Below are 13,749 nucleotides of genomic sequence, written 5' to 3' on the forward strand. Positions count from 1 at the left end.
GAGCCGAGCACCATTGTTCGGAGTGTGAGGACTGCATGTCCATGACGGCGAAAGCCTTGAAGGAGCACAAGGGGAAGCTCGAGAGAGGTAAGCCGGTCAAAACCTCCTCGAGAAGTTTCTTCGGCTGAGTCGAGGCATTCGTCTCCTCGCCGTCAAACATTCCCATTCTAGATCTCAAAGTAGCTCCCACCATTCGTCGAGATCAAGACACTCAAAGAAGAGACGTCGAAGATCCCCTTCCTCGTTGTCTTCTGTTTCCCCAGAAAGGGTCTCCTGTCCCACAAAACACAGCTCTCAGGCTGAGTGGGAGGAATTCAGAAAGAAAATGTTAAGCGTCTTCGAGAAAGCGGCCTCGACCCCCTCGAAGACAGCTGAGGGTGATACCCCGGGTGAAAAACCCAAAAAATCAAAACGCTGTGAGTCGCTGCACCCGGTGAAACATTCCACCCGAGAGCACCACGAGCCATCGGGTAAGAAGGCACCATCTTCGACGCCGTCGTTGAAAATTCCTTTGACGCATGGATCGGCGCCATTGACGCCGTTGTCGAAGGGTTCTTTGACGCATCGGTCGATCGACTCGACGCCATCGTCGACGCCGACTATGAAAGAGAAGACCAAGGCTACTCCACAGCCAACAGTGATTCCAAGGGCCTCCGGCACAACGCCAAGACCGTCGTCGACATCCTTGAGTAGGATCCCGATCCTCTCGAGTTCTTCGAGACCTCTTCCAGTTTTCTCAACGCCGTTCTCGGCGCCTTTGAAGCCTGTCACATAGGCGTCAACAACATCGTTTTCTCGCCCAATAATGACGAGTTTGGCTCCTTCTGCCTTAGAGATGGGTTTTACACCATTTCAGAGGTCAGAGTACCCTGGACTATCTTCAATTTATGAAGAGGGGGAAGATTCTGACCAGGAAACCTTTGGGTTGCAGAGGACCACACTGCCTGTTTCAGAGGATTTCACCTCTGAGGAAAGAAGTTTGAAGGACCTACAGGAGTCACTACATGAAGCAAGTGGGCTGGACACTTGTTAAGCCAGACCCAGGGGAACATGCCAAAACACCCTATAGAACCCTTATGGCAAGAATTATTGAATTTATGGGTTGGTCTGCGGCTTCGCCTGTTTTTCAACAGGAGGACCTAACAGATATTTTAGACAAAGGTCTACAGGAGGATCATGTGGTCCCCTTTCATGCAGCCTTACAAAGGAAAATTACATCTAATTGGGAAACTCCTGAAGTTATCCCTGCGGTCAATGAAAGAAAGTCAGCCAAGTATAGGGTAGCGGCTGCTGTCCCTGAATACTTATCAAAACACCCGACTCCAGAGAGCCTGGTGGTCCAAGCGGCAACTTCATCAAGCAGCAGGACCGCTTACCCTACTGTCCCACAGGATAGAGATGACAAGAGGTACGATTATATGGCGAAGAAAGTCTTCTCTGCTTGTAGTATGGCATTGAAGTCCATCAACGCCACCTGTACGCTCGCCAGGTTCAGTCACACACTATGGGAGTGTGCTTCATCAGCGGCTGACTGCATACCCGAAGGAGAGGAAAAGGAAGCCTTCCTTAACATTATTAAAGATGGCAAAGATGCCATGTGCGAATCACTTCAAACTGGCATCGATTCCGCTGACAGTATCAGCAGTGCCATGGCGGCAAGTACAACAATCCGCAAGCATGCGTGGTTGCGAAAGTCTGGCTTTGCTCCAGATGTGTACAGGCCAGACTTTTGAATATGCCCTTCGACGGCTCTTCGTTATTCGGAAAGAAGGCTGATGACAGTCAGGAAAAGTTGCAGACATCTAAAGCAGTGGCAGAATCGTTAGGAGCTGCAATCTGCCAAACTCCTTTTCGCCCCTCAGGAACCTCTGGAAGGTCCAGCTAGATTATGTCTGCCACTTCCTTCACAAACTGGGCTTCTCCCTCAATTTAAAGAAGTCACAGATGATACCATCACAGAGACTCCAGTTCATTGGAGCGGTCCTGGACACTTCCCTGGGAAAAGCCTCGCCACCAGAGGTGAGGGCTCAAGATATTCTGCAGATGGTCAACCAGTTTCAAAATGCCCAACGTCTCCCTCCCTTCGACTTTTTGAGGTTGCTAGGCCTCATGGCATCCTGCATCTTCCTTGTGTCAGAGGCTTGCCTGAGAATGAGATCTCTTCAGTGGGCACTGAGAACTCAGTGGTCGCAATTCTCAAGGAGAATGACAGATCTCCTCCGGACAAGGTAGCCCGCGAACTTCAATGGTGGGCCTATCCAGAGAACATCTTGAAAGGAGAACTGTTTTGGCAACCATGGCGGAGATATCAGTAGTCACAGACACCTCACTCACGGGGTGGGGAGCCCATGCCAACGACTTGACCATCATCGGTCGTTGGTCTCCATCGTAGTCCAGACTACACATCAACCTATTGGAGCTGAGAGCGATCAGACTAGCGCTGGAAGCTTTCCTGCCATCAGTACAGGGAAAAAATGTCCTGATAATGACGGTCGACACGGTGGCCATGCACTACCTCAACAAAAGAGGAGGCGTAGGATCACTGCCACTGTGCAGAGAGGCAATGCAGCTCTGGTTTTGGGCAATTCAGGAAGGAATCTCTATCGGCAGTCCACCTAGCCAGAGAGAAGGACTTGACAGCGGACGCTCTGAGCAGGCAGAGCACAGTCTCCCACGAGTGGGAGCTAGCTCAGGAAGTCCTTCAAGAGATCTTCGCCCTTTGGGGAACCCCTCAGGTGGATCTGTTCGCCACAAGCACCAACAGGAAGTGCGATCTGTTCTGTTCAAGGGAATTTCCCCCGAGAGGAGCTCTAGGAGATGCGTTCGTAGTGGACTAGGCGTTTCCACTCCTCTACGCGTTTCCACCAGTCTACGCGTTTCCACCAGTCCCTGTTATTCCTCAAATGATCAGGAGGTTGAGAAGATTCCGGAAAACCATGATTTTAATTGCCCCGGACTGGGCCAGGAGAACGTGGTACCCAGACCTTCTAGATATGTCCATCTGCCCTCCAATCCGTCTTCCACTTAGAGAATCTTCTCTCGCAGAAGGGAGGTCAGGTTCTCCATCCAGACATCAGAACCCTCAACCTTCACGCTTGGCTTCTGAAAGGGTGAGGTACAAGGATTGGGACCTCCCTGATGTCATGGAGGTGTTGCTTTCGGCCAGAAGGCCAGCAACAAAGTCTTTATACCGCTGCCGTTGGAATATATTTTGCAGCTGTTGTAGAATATCGACCCTTTTTCATGTGGTACACCAACGGTGTTATCGTTTCTACTTTACTTGGCGCAAACAGGTCTTCAAGTTGGCACTGTAAAAGGCTATCTCGCAGCGCTTCAAAATCAAATCTTCAAGCGCACTGCAGAGGAACCATCCTATTTCAAACTACCTCTAGTGTTACAAATTCCCAAGGGATTAACTAATGTTTATCCTCCAAAACCATTCCAAGTTCCCTTATGGGACTTAAATTTAGTCTTAAACCTCCTAATGGGCACTCCTTTCGAACCACTTCACTCTTGTTCGCTGAGATTTCTCACACTTAAAACTGTCCTATTGGTAGCGCTAACATCTGATAGGAGGGTGAGCGAGCTACAAGCTCTCTCCTGTAAACCCCCACATACAATTCTCCACAAGGACAAAGTTGTCCTACAGGTGAAGCCTAATTTCCTCCCAAAGGTGGTTTCTGAATTTCATATTACTCAGAAAATTACCTTACCTTCGTTCTACTCTCCTCCCCATCCGGGGAAAGAGGAAGAAAGACTACATAGGCTGGATCCAAGGCTAGCTCTAAGCTTTTACATCAGCAGAATGGCTAGGATCAGACAAGCAGACCAACTGTTTGTAGGATACTCAGGTCACAAGTTGGGATTACCCATAACAAAACAAACGATTTCCAGGTGGATTATCTTGGCCATTCTGGAATGTTACAAACTGGCTGGGAAAGAGCCACCCCAAAATCTTAGGGCTCATTCAACCCGGGGTATCGAAGCCTCTTCGGCCCTCCAAAGAGTGGTACCGGTTACAGACATATGTGCGGCTGCCACATGGTCGTCCGCACATACATTCACAAAATTTTACAACCTGGATTCCTCCACTAGTCAAGAGACCAGATTTGGCAAAGCCGTATTAGATTCGGTTCATCCCTAAGGGGTGCATGACATTCTTACTCCCACCTCCAATTACATGCCACTGCTATGGGAGTTTATCAAAGATAAGGAATACGTCGGAGGACACAATCCCTTCGAAGAACAAGTTACTTCTTACCTTGTAACGTTCTTTCGATGGGATGTTCTTCCGACGTATTCCTTATCGCCCCTCCCATCCATCGCCGCAGTAATACTTCCCTTGCGGTTGCAGATTACGCTCCTTCAAGGTCAATAACCAATTCAGGCATGATTTTTCTTATACTACAAAACGGAACTGAGCAACGCATGCCGCGCGCAGCTATTTATGGGCATGGTGACATTGGCGCCGATACGGTGGCCGTCGAGGGACATTGACTCGGCGGACGTCGACGCGCGGCACCCTCTACTGAAAAAAAAAATTCCGAAGCCAGCTAGCTGGAGATGAATTATCAAAGATAAAGAATACGTCGGAGGAACATCCCATCGAAAGAACGTTATAAGGTAAGAAGTAACTTGTCCTTCTAGTGAATGAGAACAACAAACTGTTCAACTTTGAACTGCCCCCAGCAGTTGCTTTGAACTTGCAGCGCTCAGGGGCTCCCAAGCCTTTTGGGCCTTTCCAGGCCTCCTGGTGTGGGTTGTTGGCGGTCGGCCTCCACGTTTCCTGAAGGGGTGTGTCGACGTCATCGGCACTTGTGTGTGCCGATGCGCTCCTGCCCGATGTTGCTTTCATATTACTGTGGTTCTTGGTGTGGTGCCGCGGTTGTTCCTGCATTGTGCGAGCATCGGTCGTTTCCTGTTGCTTTTTATTGTTCAGTTGCCTGTGATGTCCTTCGTTGCCCCATCTTTGTCATCTACGAAGGTTGTTGTGCTCGAGCCACATGTTCGTTGCCGCGGGAGTTTCTAGGAAGATGGCTTTTCTTTTGTATATTACCTTGAGGTGCGACGGGTACATTAGCATGTACTTGAGGTTGAGTTCTCGTAGTCTTGCTTTCACCGGGATGAATGAGTTCCTTGCCCTTTGCACTATGGGAGTGTAGTCATGTATCCAGACTATCTTAGCATCCTGTCTCTTGATTTCCCCTCCTTCTCTCGTGAATCGCAGTATTGTCTCTCTGTCGCGGAAATTTAGGACTTTTGCGATCATTGGGTGTGGGTGCGAGCCCGGGGGAGGTCTTTTTTGCAGAGATCTGTGGGCTCGTTCTATCGAGAATCCCTGGGTCTGGTTGCCGGCCCAAATTTCCTGTTGTTGCATTGTCTCAATAAATTCTGTTTGGTCCGGGCCCTCCATTCCCTCCGGGACCCCCAAGATTCGAATGTTGTTGCGGCGGGCTTGCCCTTCCGCATCCTCCGACCTCGCCTCCAGGTCCTAGACCTTAGGTTTGAGATCCGTCGTGCTTTCTACATTGTCGTGTAGGACAGCCTCCGCTGTGGTCACTCTCTCGGTGTGATTGCGGGCATCCTGCCTTATCAACTGCATGTCCGATTTTACTTCATCTATTCTAGTTTCAATAGAGGTGCGTAACGCTGCTGTGGCCTGCAGTACTTGCGTGTTCGTAGGTGGTTCTTCCTGGGTCGGTAGCTCCTCTGCAGTCCTTGCTTCCTGCTGTTTGGGTCTAACCGTTGTGTAGGAGTCCATTGTTGCAGTTTTCGCTTTGCCCTCGGGGGGGGGAGGTGACATCTCCGGTCTCTGGGCATTCAATTTGCTACCTCGTGTCGGTGGTGCTCGCCCGTCCGCTGGCTGCAATTTCAACAGCTATCGCTTCGGGATCAGGTGGCCATTGTGTTATTGGCCGCTGAAGTGTGTGGCTTCTCCACACTATTGTGCGTGCCCAGAGCAGTGTTATTCCGGATTGGCGGCAGCTGCAATTGCTTTCTGTAGCTGGACAGTCATGGCTTCAGCCCCTGGCTGTCTCAGCCTTTACTACTGTGGGCCTGGGGTGCGCTGACCTTCTGGGCCCAGAGCCCTCTGAAGAGGTTTGATTTTCTCAGTGTCTTGCTCCCTACGGTGCCGCTTTCCTCCCATTCCCAGGTGGTAGGTATGGTGCCTGTGCCTTCCTACTTCCAGGCCGTCGCAGCGCTAGTGTTGCTGGGCCGTCCGTTGGATGGTGGCCATGTTCTTGTGGTTTAGGGCGCGGGCTGCCGGAGTTCATGCAACATAAGGGTTAATCCTCGTGTGGGGCCTACCTTCTGCCTGTACGCTGCTGCGTTGTTGCAGTGCCCCTCCGGGCTCTCTGGATTACGCCCGGGCCCCTCCGTTCCGTCGCTCTACTGACCTCCTCGTTTCCTAGCAGGATGCAGCCGTTCCCAGGCTCACCGTTCTGTGTTGGGCTGCAGTCCTCTTCGGTCTCCAGCTGTACCTTCTGCGGTCCCTGGAGGTCGATCCGCCTCTTCTGCAGGTCCGTCAGGCCTGTCGTCCCGGCGGGTTTCTTCTTCCAGCCCGCTCCGGGCGTTTGCAGCACGGCTCTCCCTCCACGCCTCGTCAGCAGGGGTCCCGAAGGGCGGTGTCCGTTCCTCGCGGCTGGCGGCTTCGTGCCCGCCGAAACCGTCTCTGGTTCGGCCCGTGGGGCAGGGTCACAGGATGTGTCCTTCGGTGGTCGTGGGTGCTTCTCAGGGAGCCCTTATTGGGTGAGTTTGAGGGTAGCTGCCTGCGCTCCCTTTCCCCGCGGGCTGCCTGCTCCGCATAGCTGCGGTCTACAGCAGAGCCTCGGGCGCCGCCATCTTGCGGGTCGGGGGGGCTCCACTTTGCTTTCTCCAACCGCCTGTTCTGTTAGTCCGAATTTTCATGAAAACAACACCGAGTGTTGGAAATCGGTTCCTTTCTGTGGTGCTATTAATTTCATGATTGTTCGTTGAGAACTTGTCGAACCATTCGGTCCGTAGCAGGAGCGCTGGCAAGTCTTGTCCTTACACCATGTGCGCCGACCACGCCCCCCTATGGTGACCCCATGGGGTCAATAGAGGTAGTTACAGTCCTCGGCCACGAAACGTTTATTTATTTATGCAATGTTTGTCGGATATCCGACAAACATTGCAGAAATAAATAAATTTGTCAAGAAGATCTTGGGACTTGATGATGGAGGAAGGAGAGACTAATTTGTATCGCGGCATAGTGAGGGTTACCTCGGGAATACCATTCATTTTCATTGAGCGTGGGTCCGTACAATTGCACAGTACTCCCACAAACTATGAACAAATGGGATTAATATGGTAGCAATTACTTTGCATTTAATATCCCATTTCATGCAAGTAGGACCCACCATGCAAGAGAGGAACGGGCTCTGGCCCAGACATGCCCCTTCCTCTCTTGCATGGTGCTCCGAGGGGCAAAAGGCGATCCGAGATGAAGGGAGGAGGTGGTGAGGTGAGGAGAAGAGAGTGCTGGCCCGGGCGAAGGATTATGTGGACAGGTGCTGTGCAGGAGCTTCTCTTGGCGTCGGCAGCACAGTGGATTCCTGAACCCCTCATTAGCCGTGGGCCGCTGCTCAGAGGGCCATTGTGCGGAGTTACTTTCAAAGTTTGTCATCTCTGGACATATGTTTAGCAGGGGTTACGGCGACACAGCCTGTCTGCCCCAAAAATCGTTCTTTTGAATTGCGAATGTCACCGAAGATTAACCTTTATCAGTTGAGAAACGTAACCTTTGCAGTGCTTTTTTTCCTCGTCTCAAGACAACGAACAACAGCGGGAGCTCACTTACGTTTACCTCTAAGCACAGTGCGGATTGATGAAAATGTCCATGGATTATACCAAGTACATTGGACATTATAGATGTGGCCAGTGGGGGTATCAAAGCATGGCGAATACCACATGTACAGCACAATATGTTACCCTAGTAGTGCCCCAATAACACACTGCAACCTGCAAATGGGCCTCAGTGGACCACCTGCCAAGGTTTCTGGAAGTTGCTTATGATCTTGATCTGTGATCTATGATATGATCTGATATGATAGGTTATTTATAACACACTTAATACCCATGCAGCAGTGATCCCAATCATAAAAGTGAAACGGGCAAGACCAACAGGTATAACTTATTTTCACTCTTTTGGTAGCGCAGTCTGAGGGCAGCCTATACCCTTCAGGAGAGGTGTGAGCTGATACAGTTGCAACACAAAAAACAATAGTACTATGTTCCCAAAATACCTTAACTCTTGTCTTTCGGATCTCAGCAGATCCAGGCTTTTCAGCATCAGACCAGAAGCATGGGTGCCTTTGCGCTGGGCTGGGGTCAAGTCGGAGACCAGCTGCGATGGGCCCCTATGATGGAGTTCTGTTTGGCAGTGGTGCTGATTTGCGGGTAGAAAACGCTGGGAACAGTAGACCGTGCCAAGTGGATGGCACTGGAAGACTGTGACCTCTGGGCCCGGACAAGGAAATACTTGCCTTTGGCGCTGTGCAGGCTCAGCTGACAAAACACGGCATATGGTTACGGCAAAGATGTCAAAGCTTCAGCATTGTCATTGAGCAGAACTCTGAGATTCAGGGGTGGTGGAGCGTCGAGGTCCAGGATGATTATGATGGTGTCAATGGGGCCAGCGCTGAGCAGCCCCGCTCAGGAGGGCCATGGGCCCGTGTGGGGCCGACAGGCTAGTGGGCAGACTGAAACAGGCCTGCTCGAGCCATCCTCATATTTATACAAATCTCGGGCTGAGTAGGGCCTGATGGGAGAAAGGAACTGCGCTACAATCTGCTCTTCTGCTGGGTTCTGCCTGCTGGAGCTTCCCCCTACACGCGGGACAGGCAGCTCTGCAGATGCTCAGAGCTCCCGGGGGCTGGGGGGGTTGGGGCTGGGTCAGGGCCTGCCTTCTCACCCTCGCTTAGCGGGGCTTCCCAGAACTGACCCAACCCCTGCCCTCTTGCATGCAACTCATACTTAGCTGGCATGGGAGAATCTGATCTCAAGGGCAGATCTCCCACGGTGAGGCTTACCCATTGCACATCAGATTTGCTGACCCCTGCTATGTTTCCAAATGCGGGATACACGACTGCATTATTTCTGTTAGTGGGTGGACTGCGTTTGCACTCTCCCCCTGATTTATTGGTGAAAGAAAAGGTAAAGTGTGCACTAGGCCTGCTAAGTTGCATACTTTAAGATTGTGCTCACATTGCGTTTCTTCAATTAGGTTAACCTTTGGTTGATCGCTTTTCCACATTTTATCTGTTGAATTGAATTATGCTTCTTTCATCACCACAGAAGTAATGTGTATTACAGAGATAAGCTGCCATATGTATTGGGCACACTGCACATGCTCAAGCAGCATCAATCATGCTTTGTACAGGACAATGCTGGCCTAAATTGGGAACAGCCAGCATAGACATGTTGCTACAGCGGGCATATTTTGGGTACAACCAGCATGACAATGGCCCTCATTACAACCCTGGCGTTAAGGGGTTAACAGCGCCGCAAAAGGTGGCGGTGCCGTTAACCCCTTAACGCCTGATTATGAGGTCCCTTTGCGGGTTGGCAATTTTAACGCCTGCTTTTTGCAGGCGTTAAAATCCAACCCGCAAAGGGACCTTGGTGCTAAGTACGGTGCCGCAATTTGCGGCACCGTAATTAGCGCCTTCCCCATTTCCATTGAGCCCTATGGGGCAAAAATGAGAATGGGGAAGGGCAATGGCGGCATGGGGAATTACCGCCCCGCCAACCTCGGAATGGGGCGGTAATTCCCCATTCCGCCATGGCGGAGTCGGTAAGTTACCGGCCTGGACCATGGTGCTATTAGCGCCATGTTCCAACGCCAGGGTTGTAATGAGGGCCAATGTGTTACATCAGTGACAGTGCTGTCTTACACTGTGGACACATTGAGCATTAAAATGTGTTGTGTTGTAAAGGTTATTTTCTGCTGTTGATGACACAATATTATCACATGGAACCGAAAATTCTGTCGCAAAAATATCGGCGTACAAACATTTCGCCATATTTTTATGGCGATATTACCCCATGGAACCTGCGGGGGACACCCCTGCAACCCCCATATATTTTAAAAGGGAGCGGGGGACACCCCCGCAACCCCCATCCATTTACCCCATAAATTATCCCCACCAAAAATATCGCCTATGGCTGTTCCCGATGACCATATGTACGGCGATATTTATGGTGCCGATATTACCTGATGCCGAATTTTCATGTTCCCCTTTCGAACTGATTGTAAATTTATGGCTTTTTAGTCACCTTTTCTGCTGTAAAATGCACCATTTCAACCCCATATTTGAAAAAAAATTGGGACTGCATGGCTATCACTGCCTGTGATGCTATTGTGTCAAAGGTCACACAATATCGCTTTTTAATATACTGCTTTGGGTGAGGTTGTTGACTTTGCTTCGGCCCCACATTCAAAAAGGTTGGACAAGCCTGGTCTAAATGGACCAGGGAAAAATCCGAAGGGTGTATGGACCGCTTGGAGAGGATTTTCCGCTTTCAGAGCACCCTACCCCCAAGAGACCTCGGGAGGATCCTCTCTCTGTGTCAACTTTAAGATTTCCTGGAAATGTAGAACCTTCTCAGAAACTTTTAACTTCTATCCACCCTGAAGATGAAATTCAGATGGACACATATATCAAGACATCTATGACGAGGAAGAAGATACTACCTTCCTACAGGATTAACCTGCAGATGACCAGGCAGATGCCACGGACAACTGGGAGGACACTCATCAGGTTGAGACGGAGCCATGGGCGCTCCCTACTCATGATCAGGACACAGATGTCCTATGTTTGGACTCCCCTCCCTCCACCCCGTCCCGCCAGGCTTCACCAGTAGACAATCAGATGGCTTTTAATGCCACTTTAAGGGAGGCAGCCGATCATTTTCAGATCGCCACTCAAGAGGCCATACCTGAACAAGATTTCATGGAGGACATTCTTAAAGAAAAACCCCCCTCCAGTCAAGCCGTTCCTCTCCTAAATTCCATGAAAAGGAGATTGGCTCCATCTCTGGTCACACCAGGGCAGTAAATCCAAGGGTGGAGAAATTATTTCGGCCGTCGCCTACTGACCCTCAATATATTAAGAGCCACGCCACCCCCGATTCCCTAGTGGTTACCACCATCCGGAAACAGGCGGGAGTACCCCTTGCTACGGGAGAGGAACCTCCCGATAAGGAGTCAAAAAGATTGTATGCCTTGGGTAAGCATTTTACCACGGCAGCTGCTTTTACCACGCGCATAGCAAACAATACTACGTTGCTTACCAGTTATGCCGATGCACAATGGAACCTTCTACAGAAGGCCTCCAGGAGGTACCAGAACCCGCAAGAACCAAATTACTCGCCATCGTGGCTGAGGCAGGCAGCTCAACCAAAATTTATTAAACACTCTGGATACCGCAGAAACGGCAGGGAGATCCCTAGCTCAGGGCACTCTGCTTAAACGGCACGTTTGGATCCGAAACACAGGCTTTAAGCCGGAGACCTAAGCTGCTCTTATTACCAAACCTATCAAGGAGTCGAATCTCTTTGGTAAAGCAGTCGACGATGCTCTGGAGACTGCCAAAAAAGAACACGAAACTCTTAAGTCCCTGCAGCAAATTACACAAAAACACTCCCCCCAGAGGGGAAGCGGTTCCCGTCGGTCCTTTCGAGGCCAATCCCGTTCCGCCCAATACATGTACAACACGGTTAACAACTGGAACTCGGGACAAGCGTCCAGCACCCCCGTCAACTATCCACCTAGAGGCATGGGAAAGGCAGAGGCCCCAACTCCAGGGGAGCCACAGCCTCTGGTCAAAAATGAGCTACGCATCTAGGGCCCCTCCCATGTCACCCCGGTCGGGGGGCGCTTACCATCTTTCCTTTCGGTATGGGAGGGGATTGCATGAGACAAGTGGGTTCTAAAAACAGTCGCCCGCGGCTACTGTGTGGAATTCGCGCCTGACCCCCCCCCCCCCCCCCCCCAACCATTCAGACCACCCAGAGCACGACGCCTGACGCCAGACCATCTGCGAATCCTAATACAAGAAGTAGAGGCACTTCTGGGAAAGGATGCCATAGAAGCCGTCCTGATTCTTCAGGTAAACAAGGGTATTTATTCAGTGTACTTCCTTGTACCCAAAAAGGACCTCGCCATGCGCCCTGTGTTAGACTTGCGCCCAGCAAATAAATTTGTCAAACCTCAAAAATTTCTTGTGGTAACCCTACAGGAAGTAATCCCACTGTTGAAACAGGGGGATTACATGGCAACATTGGAAAAGAAAGATGCATACTTTCATATTTCAATGTTGCCAGCGCACAGAAAATACCCAAGACTCGTGATGGAGGACAAGCACTATCAATTCAAAGTATTCCCCTTCGGCATTGCCTCTGTGATAAGGGTGTTTACGAAGGTCCTGGCAGTGGCAGAAAGCACACCCGCGCAGACTATCCATCCCTGTTTACCCTTACCTCGACGACTGGCTCATAACAGGGGACTCTTACGAAACATGCTCAGGGAATACTCAGAAGACATTAGAACTCCTATTTGGTTTGGGATTCTCCTTCAATGAGAAGAAATCCAGCTTAGAGCCAAGCCAAGCAATTTCTATGGGCTGTTCCAACAAAGGACTGTCTCGTCTTCCCCTCCAACGAGAGGGTTCAAAACATGCTTTTTCAGATCCCTCAATATGTAGCCAGTTGGGAAGTGACGGTACACAAGGCCATGCACTTGCTAGGTATGATGGCGTCATGCATATACTTAGTTTCCCACGCGCGGCTGCGCATGCATCCGAGGCAAGATTCATATGATATGATTGTTTATTTATATAGCGCCTATACACAAAGTGTTTCAAAATGCTTCAAGGAGGGAGGGGACATGGGAAAATACAGTACATTCAGTTAAAAGTCCTTGAAGCAATACAGAATGTGAAAAATAACTATCGTAATAGGCCTGTCGACATTTCTGACAGTGCAAGAAAAACCGGTAAGGCAAGAGGTAATGGAAAATAGGGATAAACAAAGCAAGCAGTAATATTACTATGTCTGACGACAATTGATGTGGTGGAGGGGGGGCACGGTGGGATATGAGTGGGAGCGGAGAAGAACAGGACACGCTACTGAGCAAATTTATCAGAGATAAATTTAAAAAGCAGGCGAGGGGGATGGAGGGGAGACAGACAAGCTACTATCAAAAGTCAAGTAACAGATGATAGGAGGAAGTTCTAGGAGGGGAAGGCCTCGAGAGTGTGTCCAGGTCCCCAGCGGAGGGGGAGATGCAGGCAAGTGAGAGTAGGAAGTAGAGTGGGTAGAAGTAGAGGGTGGGTTTGTGGTACACAGCACAGAGAACAAAGGAGGCAAGCACCCCAAGAAAGCGTGAGTAGAGTCTACACGGAACAGAGGGCGGATGGTCACGTATGGTGGGGTGGCAGGTGCATGCCGTAGACATATGTTTGGCATTGCCAGGCAGTAGCGTGGACCAAGTCTCGGCAATGGCGGGCAGCTGACACACTTACAGGGGTGAGATGAGAAGAGGTGGCAAGACGACCAGCGGGGAGTGGGAGTAAGGCAAAATGGGGGCAGTGGGGGGGGGGGGATAAGATGCAGATGGATCAGAAGTGGTGTACATGGCACGAGTTATAGCTGACACATGTCGCACAGAAGTAGCAGTTCACAGTAAGTCAAAACAGTAAATGCAAACGGTGGAATCATGCATAG

General features: G+C 50.5%; 1 protein-coding gene and 1 non-coding gene across 2 annotated transcripts in view; both read left to right on the forward strand.

The window, feature by feature from the left end:
* Positions 1-13,749, forward strand: part of FBXO22 (F-box protein 22) — a 533,135-nt gene that overhangs the window by 251,011 nt on the left and 268,375 nt on the right. The gene's annotated exons all lie outside the window — the stretch shown is intronic.
* On the forward strand, positions 8,994-9,156 carry LOC138505320 (U1 spliceosomal RNA). Its single transcript, XR_011280131.1, has one exon. It is a non-coding gene; the product is annotated as a U1 spliceosomal RNA (small nuclear RNA).

The sequence above is a fragment of the Ambystoma mexicanum genome, chromosome 11 (assembly GCF_040938575.1).
Source record: "Ambystoma mexicanum isolate Mex_15411 chromosome 11, UKY_AmexF1_1, whole genome shotgun sequence".
Classification (NCBI taxonomy): Eukaryota; Metazoa; Chordata; class Amphibia; order Caudata; family Ambystomatidae; genus Ambystoma; species Ambystoma mexicanum.